At 42.4% G+C, this 18730-nt stretch overlaps 6 non-coding genes and 1 pseudogene across 6 annotated transcripts; 6 read left to right on the plus strand and 1 right to left on the minus strand.

Annotated features, from left to right (window-relative positions):
• Window positions 1-832: 832 nt before the first annotated feature.
• LOC144008227 (U1 spliceosomal RNA) lies at window positions 833-997 on the minus strand. The gene has a single exon (XR_013280742.1). It is a non-coding gene; the product is annotated as a U1 spliceosomal RNA (small nuclear RNA).
• Window positions 998-4985: 3988 nt separating this feature from the next.
• On the plus strand, window positions 4986-5176 carry LOC144008185 (U2 spliceosomal RNA). Its single transcript, XR_013280708.1, has one exon. It is a non-coding gene; the product is annotated as a U2 spliceosomal RNA (small nuclear RNA).
• Window positions 5177-6342: 1166 nt separating this feature from the next.
• LOC144008251 (U1 spliceosomal RNA) lies at window positions 6343-6507 on the plus strand. The gene has a single exon (XR_013280764.1). It is a non-coding gene; the product is annotated as a U1 spliceosomal RNA (small nuclear RNA).
• A 2944-nt stretch (window positions 6508-9451) lies between these two features.
• LOC144008238 (U1 spliceosomal RNA) lies at window positions 9452-9616 on the plus strand. Its single transcript, XR_013280752.1, has one exon. It is a non-coding gene; the product is annotated as a U1 spliceosomal RNA (small nuclear RNA).
• Window positions 9617-9950: 334 nt separating this feature from the next.
• Window positions 9951-10141, plus strand: LOC144008195 (U2 spliceosomal RNA). Its single transcript, XR_013280717.1, has one exon. It is a non-coding gene; the product is annotated as a U2 spliceosomal RNA (small nuclear RNA).
• Window positions 10142-11307: 1166 nt separating this feature from the next.
• Window positions 11308-11471, plus strand: LOC144008258 (U1 spliceosomal RNA). Its single transcript, XR_013280771.1, has one exon. It is a non-coding gene; the product is annotated as a U1 spliceosomal RNA (small nuclear RNA).
• Window positions 11472-13319: 1848 nt separating this feature from the next.
• On the plus strand, window positions 13320-13453 carry LOC144008201 (U2 spliceosomal RNA; annotated as a pseudogene).
• Window positions 13454-18730: the final 5277 nt, after the last annotated feature.

An 18730-nucleotide genomic window follows, 5' to 3' on the forward strand; every position in this document is an offset into this window, starting at 1 on the left:
GCATCACCCCCGGGGGTCTGTTTTCTTGCATCAGCCCCTTCTGTCTCTTTTTTTTCCAAGTTTACATTTTGCCACCAAAAAACATGTTATCGGCATTAAAAGCCCAAGACTAATCAATCCAATTTCAGCAGTAAACACTTTGCACTGGCACTACTTGGGTGAAAATGTTCGATGTTAGCTTTCGGCTAACGTCCGCTAGCCAGCTTGTACTACCGAACTTGCTTGCTCATGAATCCAAAACATAGGCAACTTGCCCATATATGGGCGGTCGAAACGTTATTAATCCTCATGCATTAAATAAAGGTAAACAAGCTTACCGCTTACAAAGTGATGGCTGCACACACGAGCCCAAAGTAACGACTTCCCTCCGGAGTCCGCACTCCTCTGTCTCCAGGCCCTGGTTCCTAATTATTTTCGGAATTCGGAAAAAAGACCGACCATTTTCCCCCTTGGCTTTGTTCGAACAGCCAACGATGCAGCAACAATGTACCATTTTAAACGCAGACAACAAACGTGATAGATACGTGTTAGACCGAATCGCTCCGTAAATGGAGGCCACCCAGCATGGCGACTACGAGAAATCCGAGGCGGAAGTGACGACATGTGCAAGCGACCTATACACCGTTTTGAATGATAATGCGTCAACTGCGTTGTTTTTAACATGCGCATCGAACGTTTTGGAACATTGTTATTTCTGAAGGTGTAAAGTCAAAATTTTTCTTGTATGTTAACCACCTCGACCCAATAAACAGTAATAAAGTGCCAGAAGTCCAGCACAAAAACAACCGCCAATAGCTTTAGTATGTTATTATTTTTTTTTAAACAAGTTTATCAGGGGATAGCGCGAACGCAGTCCCCCACTACCACAAATTATGCAGTCGAGATTCCCACATTTGAGGAATTCGCAGGGGTCAGCACAACCGGAGTGCAATGGCTGAGCCTCACCCTGGGGGAACCACCTTCTTGATCATGGTATCTCCCCCTGCCAGGTAAGTATGAGTTGGATACGACGCCAGCGCGATTGTCATTCACGCGCACACTATGTGAAGTGACGGTTTCCTAACACGTGAAATTGTGAACCACAATACACACGCATCGGAATACAAGGACGTTTCTGAAGAATAAAGTAAGTCCTCATCAATGTCTGTTGGTCGTAACAATTTGCCCAGCTAACAGCAGAAAGTCCCATGTTATATTGTTTAATAATTACTCTACAATGCATGATGTGATTTTCCTGGCTGGGCGATGAAGCGGGTTTTTGGAGGGAACTTTATACTTCAATTCACGCTAACTGTACAAAAGGCTACTAGAAATAGTGTATTATTGTTGAGTGTTTATTTACATGAATCAGAACTTTGTTTGTATTGTTGTGCCTCCCCATGGCATGTGACTACGCGATTACGTATGACGATGTGTCGGGCGTGCATGCGCAGTTCAGTTCAGTAGAGAGCAGTGTTGCCACAGTTACCTTGAAAAACTAACTTAGTTACTTTACTGATTACTTGGTTTTAAAAGTAACTAAATTGCGTTACTGATTACTTGATTTTAAAAGTAACTAAGTTAGATGAAAAGTTACTTTTTTAGTTACTTTCAGCAGCTGCCGATAACACCATCTCAACATAAAAATAATGCAGTAGAAACGGAGTTCCAAATACTTTATTGAAAGTGCATTTTTTAACATGAAAATAAAGTTGTTGTTTTTTTATGAAAAACAAAATAGGCAGTCTCTCTTGACTTCTTGTAACGTAAATACTTTTTATAAAACAAAAAATAAAAATCTCTCCAGGTTGAAAATGAAAATCCCCTAAATTCCTCTATTGTTTGTTTGTTCCGCTATTCCAGTGTGTACACATGTATCAGTTTAAATATTTATTAATAGTTATTGACAGTTATAATTGTTTTTTGGTTTGTTTGTTTTTTCTCTTCAAAATAAGGATCAGGAAAACAAAAGGTTGATAATTTAATGTTAAATATAAATATTTAACCTTTAGACAGACACCAACACAATTAAACAGAATATTTGCACATTGTGAAGTATTTCAGAAACATAAATTTAAGACATGAAATAAACCTACCGTCCAGCCAAAAGAAATATGAAGCCACCTTATGGAACAATAAATCTATCAAACACATTTTAACCACTTAATATATGCAAAAATATTTCCAAAAGTTCATTTCCCTTTTTAATCAACAATTTTTGTATTTAACAATTTTTTTTTCTTTTGTCAGTGTTCTGGCACTATATTACTGTTTATTGGGTCGAGGTGGTTAACATACAAGAAAAATGTTGACTTTACACCTTCAGAAATAACAATGTTCCAAAACGTTCGATGCGCATGTTAAAAACAACGCAGTTGACGCATTATCATTCAAAACGGTGTATAGTTGTTGTTTGACGTTTCTGGCACGTGACATAATTAGTCGATGTGAGCAACCGTAACTTAATGTCACGACGTGAAGAGGTAGGACCCAGACGCAGGATAAGGTAAGCCACCAAGGCAGCAGGTTTATTTCCAGCCAACCCGCGTCTCCTCTCAAGCTGAGAGGAGAAAGGGGGAATCAAAAAGGTGGAGAACAAAAAGCGCTCCACTAGGGAGGAAAAAACAGGCACAAGGCAAAAGGGGTAACAAAAGGCGCTCCACTGGAGGAAAAGGCACAAAAACAAGACAAGGCACAAAAGCAAGGCAAAACAACAGGAACAAGGAACAAGGACTCGAGGACTGTGGGACGCTTCCATGCACTAACTGTGTGTGACACTTCGGCAACGGAGGGGAGAATGCAGGTGGCTTTTATTGTCTTGGTTGATTGGTGGCAGGTGGACATGATCATGGGCGGGGACCGGTAATTAGTGAACTGCAGGAAGGGCAAGTGACCTGGGGTGCGAAGGGTATCAGAAATTCAAAATAAAACAGGAAACATGACTATGACAATAAAGGCCTGTCACGCAGGTGGCGGCGTGACAGTACCCCCCCCTCAATGGCCGGCTCCTGACGGCCATCCGACCCAAAGAGTCCAAAAACAAGGGCGGGCGGAAGGGGGCACGGAGGTGGGAACACGGCCCACCCATCCGTACCGACAAAAAGCAGTTCAGGAGGGCGTCCTCGACGCCCGACAAGAGAGTCCCAGCGGGGCCAGTCAGGAGGGCGTCCTCGACGCCCGACAAGGAGCAGAGGTGGCGGCGGGGTGTTCGCCGCCAGATGAGGAGCAGGAGGCGGCCTCTGGCCGGGCGCCGCCGGAACTGGTGCAGGTGATGGCGGCCGCTGGCCGGGCGCTGCCGGAACTGGTGCAAGAGGTGGCGGCCGCAATCCATGCGCCGCCTGACGAGGAACAGGAGGTGGCGACCGCAATCCATGCGCCGCCTGACGAGGAACAGGAGGTGGCGACCGCAATCCATGCGCCGCCTGACGAGGAACAGGAGGTGGCGACCGCAATCCATGCGCCGCCTGACGAGGAACAGGAGGTGGCGGCCGCAATCCATGCGCCGCCTGACGAGGAACAGGAGGTGGCGGCCGCAATCCATGCGCCGCCTGACGAGGAACAGGAGGTGGCGGCCGCAATCCATGCGCCGCCTGACGAGGAACAGGAGGTGGCGGCCGCAATCCATGCGCCGCCTGACGAGGAACAGGAAGCAGCGGCCCAGGCGAAACGGCCAGGGGCTGCGGCGGCAGCGGCAGCGGCCCAGGCGAAGCGGCCAGGGGCTGCGGCGGCAGCGGCCCAGGCGAAGCGGCCAGGGGCTGCGGCGGCAGCGGCACAGGCGAAGCGGCCAGGGGCTGCGGCGGCAGCGGCACAGGCGAAGCGGCCAGGGGCTGCGGCGGCAGCGGCACAGGCGAAGCGGCCAGGGGCTGCGGCGGCAGCGGCACAGGCGAAGCGGCCAGGGGCTGCGGCGGCAGCGGCACAGGCGAAGCGGCCAGGGGCTGCGGCGGCAGCGGCACAGGCGAAGCGGCCAGGGGCTGCGGCGGCAGCGGCACAGGCGAAGCGGCCAGGGGCTGCGGCGGCAGCGGCACAGGCGAAGCGGCCAGGGGCTGCGGCGGCAGCGGCACAGGCGAAGCGGCCAGGGGCTGCGGCGGCAGTAGACAAGGTTCCGGAGCGAGAGGCTGTAGCAAACGAGGTTCAGGGGCGAGAGGCTGCAGCAGACAAGGTTCAGGAGCGAGAAGCTGCAACAGACGAGGTTCAGGGGCGAGAGGCTCCAGCAGACGAGGTTCAGGAGCGAGAGGCTCCAGCAGACGAGGTTCAGGGGCGAGAGGCTGCAGCAGACGAGGTTCGGGGTTCTGAGGCCAGTCCGACCCTTCACCCCAGTCGCCACGGTCCAAAGCCATCAACTCTTTTATCTCTGCAATGACTCGGGCGATGTCTTCAAGCCTCTGCCAGGTCTCCAAGTTGGACACTCCCGCTGGGTCCATGCTGGCCGAAGTGTACTGTTACGACGTGAAGAGGTAGGACCCAGACGCAGGATAAGGTAAGCCACCAAGGCAGCAGGTTTATTTCCAGCCAACCCGCGTCTCCTCTCAAGCTGAGAGGAGAAAGGGGGAATCAAAAAGGTGGAGAACAAAAAGCGCTCCACTAGGGAGGAAAAAACAGGCACAAGGCAAAAGGGGTAACAAAAGGCGCTCCACTGGAGGAAAAGGCACAAAAACAAGACAAGGCACAAAAGCAAGGCAAAACAACAGGAACAAGGAACAAGGACTCGAGGACTGTGGGACGCTTCCATGCACTAACTGTGTGTGACACTTCGGCAACGGAGGGGAGAATGCAGGTGGCTTTTATTGTCTTGGTTGATTGGTGGCAGGTGGACATGATCATGGGCGGGGACCGGTAATTAGTGAACTGCAGGAAGGGCAAGTGACCTGGGGTGCGAAGGGTATCAGAAATTCAAAATAAAACAGGAAACATGACTATGACAATAAAGGCCTGTCACGCAGGTGGCGGCGTGACACTTAAGGTTGTAGTCTCTGGAATTAAGACCTCGCCCCTTTCACTGTGTTGGTATCGCTTCTCGGCCTTTTGGCTAAGATCAAGTGTAGTATCTGTTCTTATCAGTTTAATATCTGATACTTCCTTTATTCGGGGACCATATATTAAATTGATTTTTGCAACAGGGAGATGGAATAGGGGCTTGTTCCGTCCACTCCACGCATCGACCTGGTATTGTAGTACTTCCAGGAATGGTGCACCCCCTGACAAGGTCAAAGTAAAAACATTTATCGTTTGTTTAACCGGAAGTATCTACTCCACCAGTCTTATCTCCGTCATTTATGTACGCTGTTCACGCGCGGGTCTTCTCCGGGTACTCCGGTCTCCTCCCACATTCCAAAGACATGCACGGCAGGTTAATTGGGCGCTCCCAATTGTCCCTAAGTGTGCTTGTGAGCAGTGTTGGGAATAACGAAGTTTAAATATAACGGCGTTAGAAACTGCGTTGCTTTTTCACTAACGGAGCAATCACATTAATTACGGTTCCTATCGTTACAACGCCGTTAGCGTTACTGATAATGTAAAGTGCCGCATTACAAAAATGTGGTTTCAGGAAGCGCCGCGGTGTCAAGCTTTCGCCCAGCTGACAGACAGCTCCACATCAGTGGGGGTGGGGGAGGGGAAGTTATGTTTATTGTTTTGATGTAGTCGGGTAATTTGTCTGTTTTATTCCAATTCGAAACGTTGCATGTTTTACCGTGTGAATGGGCGCAGTTTAATGTTATGTTAATTATCAAATTGCTTGTGTATGACGACGCGTTGTAGCTGCCTGCCTTCAATTTATTTTCCTGTAAATATCTCCACTTTCTGTTCATTACTCTCAATTTAAATTAGTCTTAAATGATGCACATTGACTGAGATGTTTCATCTTCCCAATATTAAATCCATATTGAGTTTTATAAGATTTTTGAACTGTCAATGTCTGCTTCACAAATTGATTTTTTTTACACTCACGTCTCCAGTAGGTGTCGCTCCACACTGGCTCTCGCGACTCATCGTTTCCTACATAGGTGGATGATGATAATAATCATCATCCACTGACGACAACCATAAGTGAATGATCTTTTAACTCCTACGTTAGCGTGAATTGAAGTATAAAGTTCCCTCCAAAAACCCGCTTCATCGCTCAGCCAGGAAAATCACATCATGCATTGTAGAGTAATTATTAAACAATATAACATGGGACTTTCTGCTGTTAGCTGGGCTAATTGTTACGACCAACAGACAGTGATGAGGACTTACTTTATTCTTCAGAAACGTCCTTGTATTCCGATGCGTGTGTATTGTGGTTCACAATTTCACGTGTTAGGAAACCGTCACTTCACATAGTGTGCGCGTGAATGACAATCGCGCTGGCGTCCTATCCAACTCATACTTACCTGGCAGGGTGAGATACCATGATCAAGAAGGTGGTTCCCCCAGGGTGAGGCTCAGCCATTGCACTCCGGTTGTGCTGACCCCTGCGAATTCCTCAAATGTGGGAATCTCGACTGCATAATTTGTGGTAGTGGGGGACTGCGTTCGCGCTATCCCCTGATAAATTTGTTTAAAAAAAAAATAGGGAAGCTAATTTTGGTGCTGGACTTCTGACACTTGCAATGAGAGTGAGTTCAGTTTATTACCGTCTATTGGGTCGAGGTGAACCACGTGCACAAAACATACAAGAACAATCTGACTGAACACCTTCACAAATCACAATGATGGCAGAACATGGATTTGTTGATTGTTGATGGTATTAAAGTCTGATGTCGTGATGGTGATAAATTGTAATGAAGTTGTGAAGTTGTGGTTTTCTAGAACAAACAAATAAATGTAAACATACAATGAGGTCCATTGAGGCATCGCACTAAAGAATATCAATTGTTTCAAGTAATAACAAAATATATCAATGGCACAAAAGAATTTTACAATCTTATTTGTACACTTAAATAAGGCAGAACACTATTGCTTGTGGTGCAGTGTGTTTACACGAAATATCCACAAGGGCGCGCCAAAGACCACATAAGAGACTACAAACGACAGTGTGGATAATGGCGGCCACGGTAAAATGTAAATAAAGGCAGAATTCGGGCGTTCTACATGGGTTAGCTCGACTTAGAATTGACAAATGGTCCAGAGAACTATGAAGAACTAGTTATTAGCAACTTTTTTGAGTAACGCGTTACGCGTTACTCAAAAAAGTTGCTTTCTAAAGTAACTAATAGTCTAACGCGTTACTTTATTCTACAAAGTAGTCTGATTAAAGTTACTGTCCAGAGAATCAATGCGTTACTCCACATTTTCATGAAGAAGGCAAACTATCTCACTGTTGTAACAGTCACAAACAACTACTGCTAACTACGAAGATGAGGCAGAAGTCATTGATCACCACACTGAATTCAGCCATGGTCTGGTCATGAATGGTTTGCACATTCAAAACAAAAGTGATGATACTTTTACTACTAGTTTTATTAACCAACAGGCACACAACACAACAAAAAAAGTGTGCATTATGGACCATAAAAGTGGTAAAAAAAATAATTTATTTCCATCCTCAACTGGTCCGTGAAGCATTATGGGATGAGGTCGTCTCCGCCCTCTCGCCAGGGGGAGTGACGTCAGACAAGTTACGTTTTCAGTAGGGGTGGAACAAAAAAACGATTCGACCGAACCATCGTTCGTCAAGGGGAACTAAACGACCGTATCGGTTGCGAGTGAGGCTTTATGGTTTTCATAACAATAGCAAGAGTTCTGCGTCGTGCTCTACTTGTTTTGTTTACATTTCAGTAGCATCACCATTCAAGCTACTTCCGTGTTTCCGTGCTCGCGACACGGCGCGCGCGCGCGCAACGAGTGACAACATACAAATGGAGACAGTTAGCAGAAGCCGGTGCCGTACATCTCGGTATTTCCCATGGCTATCGAGTCCTCTCGGTGCACTTGTATGTCCCGGGCCGGCGTTGGTACTGCGCGCGAGCCAAAAAGAATAACTCCCGTGACGATCCAATGCATGGATTCAAACGACACAGGTATGTCCCACAGCCAACACACCAGCTAAGCTAAAAGCACACTGCAAGTATCTCATTTCTCAGTTTGTGGCTCCCTGTCAACGTATACAACTAGCATGAGCAGCAGATAGGAGAACTGAGACGTGCCCGCGATTACGACAGCCCAAAAAACAAAATATAAACAGTAGTGATTCTGTGGTCATCATCGTGTCTCAGATTAAAAAAACAAAAAGATGTCATACATTCACCAAAAATGAAAGTGATGACAAAAGAAAAAACAATTGTTAAATACAAAAATTGTTCATTAAAAAGGGAAATGAACTTTTGGAAATATTTTTGCATATATTAAGTGGTTAAAATGTGTTTGATAGATTTATTGTTCCATAAGGTGGCTTCATATTTCTTTTGGCTGGACGGTAGGTTTATTTCATGTCTTAAATTTATGTTTCTGAAATACTTCACAATGTGCAAATATTCTGTTTAATTGTGTTGGTGTCTGTCTAAAGGTTAAATATTTATATTTAACATTAAATTATCAACCTTTTGTTTTCCTGATCCTTATTTTGAAGAGAAAAAACAAACAAACCAAAAAACAATTATAACTGTCAATAACTACTAATAAATATTTAAACTGATACATGTGTACACACTGGAATAGCGGAACAAACAAACAATAGAGGAATTTAGGGGATTTTCATTTTCAACCTGGAGAGATTTTTATTTTTTGTTTTATAAAAAGTATTTACGTTACAAGAAGTCAAGAGAGACTGCCTATTTTGTTTTTCATTAAAAAAACAACCTTTATTTTCATGTTAAAAAATGCACTTTCAATAAAGTATTTGGAACTCCGTTTCTACTGCATTATTTTTATGTTGAGATGGTGTTATCGGCAGCTGCTGAAAGTAACTAAAAAAGTAACTTTTCATCTAACTTAGTTACTTTTAAAATCAAGTAATCAGTAACGCAATTTAGTTACTTTTAAAACCAAGTAATCAGTAAAGTAACTAAGTTAGTTTTTCAAGGTAACTGTGGCAACACTGCTCTCTACTGAACTGAACTGCGCATGCACGCCCGACACATCGTCATACGTAATCGCGTAGTCACATGCCATGGGGAGGCACAACAATACAAACAAAGTTCTGATTCATGTAAATAAACACTCAACAATAATACACTATTTCTAGTAGCCTTTTGTACAGTTAGCGTGAATTGAAGTATAAAGTTCCCTCCAAAAACCCGCTTCATCGCCCAGCCAGGAAAATCACATCATGCATTGTAGAGTAATTATTAAACAATATAACATGGGACTTTCTGCTGTTAGCTGGGCAAATTGTTACGACCAACAGACAGTGATGAGGACTTACTTTATTCTTCAGAAACGTCCTTGTATTCCGATGCGTGTGTATTGTGGTTCACAATTTCACGTGTTAGGAAACCGTCACTTCACATAGTGTGCGCGTGAATGACAATCGCGCTGGCGTCGTATCCAAATCATACTTACCTGGCAGGGGGAGATACCATGATCAAGAAGGTGGTTCCCCCAGGGTGAGGCTCAGCCATTGCACTCCGGTTGTGCTGACCCCTGCGAATTCCTCAAATGTGGGAATCTCGACCGCATAATTTGTGGTAGTGGGGGACTGCGTTCGCGCTATCCCCTGATAAACTTGTTTAAAAAATAATAATAATAATAATAACATACTAAAGCTATTGGCGGTTGTTTTTGTGCTGGACTTCTGGCACTATATTACTGTTTATTGGGTCGAGGTGGTTAACATACAAGAAAAATTTTGACTTTACACCTTCAGAAATAACAATGTTCCAAAACGTTCGATGCGCATGTTAAAAACAACGCAGTTGACGCATTATCATTCAAAACGGTGTATAGTTGTTGTTTGACGTTTCTGGCACGTGACATAATTAGTCGATGTGAGCAACCGTAACTTAAGGTTGTAGTCTCTGGAATTAAGACCTCGCCCCTTTCACTGTGTAGGTATCGCTTCTCGGCCTTTTGGCTAAGATCAAGTGTAGTATCTGTTCTTATCAGTTTCTTATCTGATACGTCCTCTTTTCGGGGACCATATATTAAATTGATTTTTGCAACAGGGAGATGGAATAGGGTCTTGCTCCGTCCACTCCACGCATCGACCTGGTATTGTAGTACTTCCAGGAACGGTGCACCCCCTGACAAGGTCAAAGTAAAAACATTTATCTTTTGTTTAACCGGAAGTATCTACTCCACCAGTCGTATCTCCGTCATTTATGTACGTTGTGCACGCGTGGGTCTTCTCCGGGTACTCCGGTCTCCTCCCACATTCCAAAGACATGCACGGCAGGTTAATTGGGCGCTCCCAATTGTTCCTAAGTGTGCTTGTGAGCAGTGTTGGGAATAACGAAGTTTAAATATAACGGCGTTAGAAACTGCGTTGCTTTTTCACTAACGGAGCAATCACATTAATTACTGTTCCTATCGTTACAACGCCGTTAGCGTTACTGATAATGTAAAGTGCCGCATTACAAAAATATGGTTTCAGGAAGCGCCGCGGTGTCAAGCTTTCGCCCAGCTGACAGACAGCTCCACATCAGTGGGGGTGGGGGAGGGGAAGTTATGTTTATTGTTTTGATGTAGTCGGGTAATTTGTCTGTTTTATTCCAATTCGAAACGTTGCATGTTTTACCGTGTGAATGGGCGCAGTTTAATGTTATGTTAATTATCAAATTGCTTGTGTATGACGACGCGTTGTAGCTGCCTGCCTTCAATTTATTTTCCTGTAAATATCTCCACTTTCTGTTCATTACTCTCAATTTAAATTAGTCTTAAATGATGCACATTGACTGAGATGTTTCATCTTCCCAATATTAAATCCATATTGAGTTTTATAAGATTTTTGAACTGTCAATGTCTGCTTCACAAATTGATTTTTTTTACACTCACGTCTCCAGTAGGTGTCGCTCCACACTGGCTCTCGCGACTCATCGTTTCCTACATAGGTGGATGATGATTATTATCATCATCCACTGACGACAACCATAAGTGAATGATCTTTTAACTCCTACGTTAGCGTGAATTGAAGTATAAAGTTCCCTCCAAAAACCCGCTTCATCGCTCAGCCAGGAAAATCACATCATGCATTGTAGAGTAATTATTAAACAATATAACATGGGACTTTCTGCTGTTAGCTGGGCTAATTGTTACGACCAACAGACAGTGATGAGGACTTACTTTATTTTTCAGAAACGTCCTTGTATTCCGATGCGTGTGTATTGTGGTTCACAATTTCACGTGTTAGGAAACCGTCACTTCACATAGTGTGCGCGTGAATGACAATCGCGCTGGCGTCCTATCCAACTCATACTTACCTGGCAGGGTGAGATACCATGATCAAGAAGGTGGTTCCCCCAGGGTGAGGCACTCCATTGCACTCCGGTTGTGCTGACCCCTGCGAATTCCCCAAATGTGGGAATCTCGACTGCATAATTTGTGGTAGTGGGGGACTGCGTTCGCGCTATCCCCTGATAAATTTGTTTAAAAAAAAAATATGGAAGCTAATTTTGGTGCTGGACTTCTGACACTTGCAATGAGAGTGAGTTCAGTTTATTACCGTCTATTGGGTCGAGGTGAACCACGTGCACAAAACATACAAGAAAAATCTGACTGAACACCTTCACAAATCACAATGATGGCAGAACATGGATTTGTTGATTGTTGATGGTATTAAAGTCTGATGTCGTGATGGTGATAAATTGTAATGAAGTTGTGAAGTTGTGGTTTTCTAGAACAAACAAATAAATGTAAACATACAATGAGGTCCATTGAGGCATCGCACTAAACAATATCAATTGTTTCAAGTAATAACAAAATATATCAATGGCACAAAAGAATTTTACAATCTTATTTGTACACTTAAATAAGGCAGAACACTATTGCTTGTGGTGCAGTGTGTTTACACGAAATATCCACAAGGGCGCGCCAAAGACCACATAAGAGACTACAAACGACAGCGTGGATAATGGCGGCCACGGTAAAATGTAAATAAAGGCAGAATTCGGGCGTTCTACATGGGTTAGCTCGACTTAGAATTGACAAATGGTCCAGAGAACTATGAAGAACTAATTATTATACTTACAGCGTCAATTACGCACAACAAGCGAGTTAACATGGAAGTCTGATACGGTCGTCTAACTCTGGCTGCTCCTTCCGCGTACTGAACACTGGGATCAGAATGCGCATGTCAATTGGCGCAGGAAGAATGTAACCGAGAAGTCTCTTAAAGGGCGCATTATTGTTTGACATTTCTGACACGTGACATTATAATTAGGCGATATGAGCAACCGTAACTTAAAGGAAGGCTCCTTTAATTTTACATGTATGGCTTGATTGGCAGTAAATAGTTAGTATAGCTACGAAACATGCATAAGAGCTGAAGAATACACTCCTATATTGATTTATTTAACTTTTTTCAACATAGAAGTACTTCCGTGTTGCAACGCCCCTTAAGTGGTGACGTCACTAGTGTGTATACTCGCTTGGGGAACAGTAGTTCACGCAGACATAACAACGAGGAAGACACAAACGTCAGTTATGCCTTACTGTATTGCAAAATTTTGCAAGGCGTCGGCAAGGAAAAACCTTCTTTTTCCTGAAATATTTCGTCAGTTCCACACGTTTTGCATTGCTCGTACTGTGTGTCACTTTACCTGTTGGATATTTGCTCCTCCAAGACTTTTCTTCTTCACATCTTTCATCGCAACCAAAGCTATCCTGAGAATGTCTATTTAGTATTGCCATGTTGAATGTCTGATGTTCCAGGATGCAGTTGAGATTGTCCGCAAGGAACCGATCCTCGAGTTCTTTCATTTCCAGACAGCACACATTCATTAGCGGATTGTCCATTCCTGCAGCTCCCGCACGAGCACCACTCACCCCCCGCCTGATTCACTCGTTCGTCAAAGTTTATTTTGTGCCCGAAAAGACCATCTGGCGCCACAACTTTCACATCCAAGGCAGACTTTCCTTCGGTAGTGTTATTTTGTCGTGTTGGCTCGAAGCGATAAGGTTTAATCCTTCCGGGTTTGACGCTAGATGCACGGCTGCGTTGCATAGTGCTTCCATAGTGTAGCGTTTACACACTAGTGACGTAAACATCCGGGTTATTTAGTCACGTGTAACAAACATGCCGGCGTTCGATTCATTTTAACAATGGTTTAAAAGTTATTAAATGTACATAAAAAAATAATCACGTCACCAAATTAATTATTGAAAAAGTAGCAACTTTTTGCTGCTAAAAATGGATCAATAAGTAAAGTGTCCCTTTAAGGTTGTAGTCTCTGGAATTAAGACCTCGCCCCTTTGACTGTGTTGGTATCGCTTCTCGACCTTTTGGCTAAGATCAAGTGTAGTATCTGTTCATATCAGTTTAATATCTGATACGTCCCCTATCCGGGGACCATATATTAAATTGTTTTTTGGAACATGAAGATGGAATAGCCTACCCACAATGCACCACGCCGCTACCCATAATGCACCTTGAATTCGAGATGCGCACTTCGCTTATTATATTATCATCATCCACTGACGACATCCATAAGTGAATGATCTTTTAACGCCTACGTTAGCGTGAATTCAAGCATAAAGTTCCCTCCAAAAACCCGCTTCATCTGTCAGTCAGGAAAATCACATCATGCATTGGAGCAGGATGATTTGGTACCCTAGGCGAAAATGTACATGGTAGCCCCCCCCCAATCCCATAAAAAAAAACACACACACAAAAAAAAAAATTATAGATATATTATATTTAATAGCACACCACACAATAAATACCAAATTCCACAAACAAATAAAAATAAGAAAAATAACAAGTACAATGCAATGCAACTTTTTATTGCAATTTTTGCAAAATGACAGTATTTAAAACCTCAAAATGTTTTCACTATGTACATTAATAATTGTGTAAGATACAAAAAATAGTAAATGTATCAATATACAAACTTTGATATATCGTAAAACTTTGGCAATAAGGTGATTCACAGATAATGTGAATAGTGTGCAAAAAAACTTCACTAAAGAACTTAGGAACATAATGGCAAATACTTAAAATAGTGCACGCCGGGACCTCCTTGCAGCAAAGGCATCAATTGGTGCATCAAAGGATAGCTGCCTGGATACTTCTTGATTGATGCTGATAAGTGCTAGTCGAGTTAGCCGTTCTTGTGACATGGTAGACCTTAAATAGTTTTTTATTAGTTTAAGCTTGGAAAAGCATCTCTCAGCTGATGCTACAGTCACTGGTATGGTAGCGGCCACTCTGAGTGCTACCCACATGTTGGGATAGATTTCTCGGAGTTTTTTCTCCTCGAGAAAAACTAAAAGTTCCATGCTTGACATATTGGATTTTGGCCAGGTAAGAAATTACTGCATCTCTGCTAAGAGTTTTTTTTTTTTTTTTTTATTTTTTTATTTATTAGAGTACATATTGCACAAATAAGTAGACCCCGAGAAAAAGGCTTGTTAATTCCAGGCCTAGCAGACATGTTGCTCCCCATAACAGTCATGGAGCTCATAGAAAATACTAGATGTAGTCGTTTTTGTTGTGGGTTGCTTTTTTTTTTTTTTTGCATTAGTTAATTTGATTAAATTGAAGATTGTGTAATCTATGCATCCTATTACAACCTTACTTTCATGTTGTGAGTCAAGTGCGTATTCTACAGAAAACATTTTGTCAATATTTTGGAAATTGTTCTTATGTTTATTGAGATATTGAACATCCATCCATCCATCCATTTCCTTGACCGCTTATTCCTCACAAGGGTCGCGGGGAGATATTGAACAAAATCTTTACATTTTTCAAAGGTGGTATACTCATATATGCTGAGCACTGTACATGATGCAGCAATAGCTGATATAACTGAAATAGTCACCTGGATCTAGAAGATCGAGCTTTGTGTCACTCAAAGTACTGCTGATTGGTGCTTGACTGGCTGTTGCTTCAGCTGTACATGAAACAAAATACATCACTTCAAATTATTTTGGTGTTAAAGCAGGGAAAACAAATCCATTTGCATTATGACAGAATACAATGTCAGAAATTATGGCTGTTTGTATTAAATGCACCATCCATGCACTTACATTCAGTAGCCTTTGGTGAAGATGACACTGAAGGATTGTTTACCACAGCTTTTGCAGGTGCTTGTTGTGGCTGCAAATATTTTCTCAGCGCATCTAGTTAAAAAAAAATGCATTTACTATATCAAGGTTTACATTAAACCAGCACATAATTCTTATTTTCAATAAATTAATGTGGTTATGTGCAGTGTTGCCACAGTTACCTTGAAAAAGTAACTTAGTTACTTTACTGATTACTTGGTTTTAAAAGTAACTAAATTGCGTTACTGATTACTTGATTTTAAAAGTAACTAAGTTAGATTAAAAGTTACTTTTTTAGTTACTTTCAGCAGCTGCCGATAACACCATCTCAACATAAAAATAATGCAGTAGAAACGGAGTTCCTAATACTTTATTGAAAGTGCATTTTTAACATGAAAATAAAGTTTTTTTTTTATGAAAAACAAAATAGGCAGTCTCTCTTGACTTCTTGTAACGTAAATACTTTTTTATAAAACAAAAAATAAAAATCTATCCAGGTGAAAATGAAAATCCCCTAAATTCCTCTATTGTTTGTTTGTTCCGCTATTCCAGTGTGTACACATGTATCAGTTTAAATATTTATTAGTAGTTATTGACAGTTATAATTGTTTTTTGGTTTGTTTGTTTTTTCTCTTCAAAATAAGGATCAGGAAAACAAAAGGTTGATAATTTAATGTTAAATATAAATATTTAACCTTTAGACAGACACCAACACAATTAAACAGAATATTTGCACATTGTGAAGTATTTCAGAAACATAAATTTAAGACATGAAATAAACCTACCGTCCAGCCAAAAGAAATATGAAGCCACCTTATGGAACAATAAATCTATCAAACACATTTTAACCACTTAATATATGCAAAAATATTTCCAAAAGTTCATTTCCCTTTTTAATCAACAATTTTTGTATTTAACAATTTTTTTTTTCTTTTGTCATCACTTTCATTTTTGGTTAATGTATGACATCTTTTTTTGTTTTTTTTAATATGAGACACGATGATGGCCACAGAATCACTACTGTTTATATTTTGTTTTTTGGGCTGTCGTAATCGCGGGCACGTCTCAGTTCTCCTATCTGCTGCTCATGCTAGTTGTAGACATTGACAGGGAGCCACAAACTGAGAAATGAGATACTTGCAGTGTGCTTTTAGCTTAGCTGGTGTGTTGGCTGTGGGACATACCTGTGTCGTTTGAATCCATGCATTGGATCGTCACGGGAGTTGTTCTTTTTGGCTCGCGCGCAGTACCAACGCCGGCCCGGGACATACAAGTGCACCGAGAGGACTCGATAGCCATGGGAAATACCGAGATGTACGGCACCGGCTTCTGCTAACTGTCTCCATTTGTATGTTGTCACTCGTTGCGCGCGCGCGCGCCGTGTCGCGAGCACGGAAACACGGAAGTAGCTTGAATGGTGATGCTACTGAAATGTAAACAAAACAAGTAGAGCACGACGCAGAACTCTTGCTATTGTTATGAAAACCATAAAGCCTCACTCGCAACCGATACGGTCGTTTAGCTCCCCTTGACGAACGATGGTTCGGTTGAATCGTTTTTTTGTTCCACCCCTAATGAAAACGTAACTTGTCTGACGTCACTCCCCCGGGCGAGAGGGCGGAGACGACCTCATCCCATAATGCTTCACGGACCAGTTGAGGATGGAAATAAATTATTTTTTTTTACCACTTTTATGGTCCATAATGCACACTTTTTTTGTTGTGTTGTGTGCCTGTTGGTTAATAAAACTAGTAGTAAAAGTATCATCACTTTTGTTTTGAATGTGCAAACCATTCATGACCAGACCATGGCTGAATTCAGTGTGGTGATCAATGACTTCTGCCTCATCTTCGTAGTTAGCAGTAGTTGTTTGTGACTGTTAAAACAGTGAGATAGTTTGCCTTCTTCATGAAAATGTGGAGTAACGCATTGATTCTCTGGACAGTAACTTTAATCAGACTACTTTGTAGAATAAAGTAACGCGTTAGACTATTAGTTACTTTAGAAAGCAACTTTTTTGAGTAACGCGTTACCGGCAACACTGGTTATGTGAAACAATGACTTGTGCAAATCCATTTGCAGGTATCTGGACTTACTGGCTGTTTTAGTTTAAACTCAGCAAGCGTTGCCCCACTCTTGTGTGCAAAGTAGCTACTAGCATGGATGTAATGGTGCAGTAAACAAGTTACAAGCAAGCTAAGAAGCCAACGCTATTTTCGTGTTTATTTTATAAACAATGATGATTGACTGACATACATACCTCTACCCTGGGCCCATTTTTCCTTCTCCTCCTTTCGCCGCTTTCTTAGTGCAGCACTTGAAGGCTTGGACCTTTTCATTGATGTCAATGTATAAACAATACAAGTGAGCCAACCATCTATCTATCTTTCTAAAGTGCTGCCACTACACTCTGAGATGATATACGACCCCTCCCCCTACCTTTCATTCATTGTAAGCGGCAGCAGCGGGTCAGGTTCAGGGCGCCAGGACAGCAGGTCGTGAACTCAGTCATTTATTTGAAATAGAAGTAATAAAAAAAAGGAACTCAATAAAATATATTTGCTATATAACATTTTATGCTAGAAAACACGAAAGGGAGGGGAGGGCTTTTTGTGTTTTTTAAATTTTATTTTTTTTCCTTTCTGCAATTTGGCGCCCCCTCCACAAGATGGCACCCTAGGCGACCGCCTAGCTCGCCTGGAGCCTGGGCCCGCTCCAGAGCCCCTATCTAGCCTGTTTTCCATGTCTCCGTAATTCAGCACAGCTGAATATAATGAGAACTAATCAGCAAGCTTGGCAGAAGCCTGATAACGATCCTGATCACCAATCAGGTGTGTTAGTGGAGAGAAACATGGAAAACAGGCTGGATAGGGGCTCTCGAGGACCCTGGTGTAAGACAACGCAAAAAGAGGGCAAATTTGAATTACTGATATCACACGTAGACATTCTACCAAATTAAATGTAGTCTATAACCTAAGCAGTCGTACCGAAACAAACGTTAAATCAAAAACGGAGCCGTTTGTGAATCGACAGTTTCCCCGACACCCATAACAAGCGCGGTTCTCTCACGTAACGGCTAAAATTGTGCAGTTCACAAATTACACACACACACACACACACACACACAATGCAAAATCAACACTGAAAGTTTACATCAGAAAAAGTTTGGAAAAAGCAACACAAATTAAAGAGGACGTTTGCGAAGTTCTTAACGGCTATACCGACTCACAGGCATTACACATTCAAGTTGATATTTTAACGACATTTTTGACTCGACAAAACATACACATAGAAAAAAAAAAAAATAGGAACACCAAAATGCTACGAGTGGCTGACCCACATATTTTGAAAAGTCAGTTTCTAACCACCAGGAACACATGCACTATCATGCATGCGTAATGCAACTCACCTTCAGCTTTTCGAAGTTAACAGCAGGTTGAAATCCAAGGGGAAAGAAAAGAAAGCAGACAAGTCTGTCTTTAGATGATATTAGTGTGTAGCTACTCCAAATCTCCACATCAGCACCGAACAGCGTGCGCCACCATCCACCTTCAAAACTCAGGAAGCTCTGCTCATGCGCAGTTGCTTCCAGTTGATCAAAGAGGCTCTCATTACGTCACCTTCTGTGATC

Source organism: Festucalex cinctus, chromosome 19 (assembly GCF_051991245.1).
Source record: "Festucalex cinctus isolate MCC-2025b chromosome 19, RoL_Fcin_1.0, whole genome shotgun sequence".
NCBI classification, from domain to species: Eukaryota; Metazoa; Chordata; class Actinopteri; order Syngnathiformes; family Syngnathidae; genus Festucalex; species Festucalex cinctus.